The sequence below is a fragment of the Limulus polyphemus genome, unplaced genomic scaffold, assembly GCF_000517525.1.
Source record: "Limulus polyphemus unplaced genomic scaffold, Limulus_polyphemus-2.1.2 Scaffold0, whole genome shotgun sequence".
Lineage (NCBI taxonomy): Eukaryota > Metazoa > Arthropoda > Merostomata > Xiphosura > Limulidae > Limulus > Limulus polyphemus.
This window is the reverse complement of record NW_013665610.1, coordinates 1,880,172-1,880,839: the sequence shown is the minus strand read 5'-3', so window position 1 is coordinate 1,880,839 and position 668 is coordinate 1,880,172. Positions and strand designations below refer to the sequence as shown.

At 42.7% G+C, this 668-nt stretch overlaps 1 protein-coding gene across 9 annotated transcripts in view; it reads right to left on the bottom strand.

The window, feature by feature from the left end:
• LOC106461769 (serine/threonine-protein kinase tousled-like 1) overlaps nt 1–668 on the bottom strand; it is a 95,974-nt gene that overhangs the window by 18,274 nt on the left and 77,032 nt on the right. The window lies entirely within an intron of this gene.

Here is a 668-nt window from a genome sequence, read left to right as displayed (position 1 = left end):
AAGAAAGAAACAAGAAGAGAGACTACAGCAGTTGTTGGAAGGAAAAGAAAGAAACAAGAAGAGAGACTACAGCAGTGGTTGGAGGAGAAAGAAAATGAAACAAGAAGAGAGACTACAGCAGTGGTTGGAGGAGAAAGAAAATGAACAAGAAGAGAGACTACAGCAGTGGTTGGAGGAGAAAGAAAATAAACAAGAATGTCTTGAGAGAAAGCCAGCATACACAAATGGAAAAGATGAGTAAATTTCAAAGTGAATTAAATACATTAAAGGATGATTTATTGTCTTTTACACAAGGAGGATATATTAGCCATAGGCTTAGTCAGCTCCAGACAACAGGAAGCCCTTTCCAGACCCCGCAGCTAAACCATAATGCAGACATCTTCAGTCCTGCCAGAAGTCACATTCCAGACATGTGTGTCAGCAATAGGGGTGATCTAGTATGAGGGAAGCCACAGGAATTCAAGGGAAGGCACCATGGGAAGCATATAGAGCACAATTTGAGCTCCTGGCAGAAATGAATGGATGGACAGAGGAGCAGAAAGCAGTGTACGTGGCAATGAGCCTGAAGGGACAAGGATAACGGATGTGCTCCAATGAAGTTATATCAAGTTGGCGCACCAAATGGAAAGAGTAGCTGTTGTACATTGCTGGTCCTTTGACCCCAATCT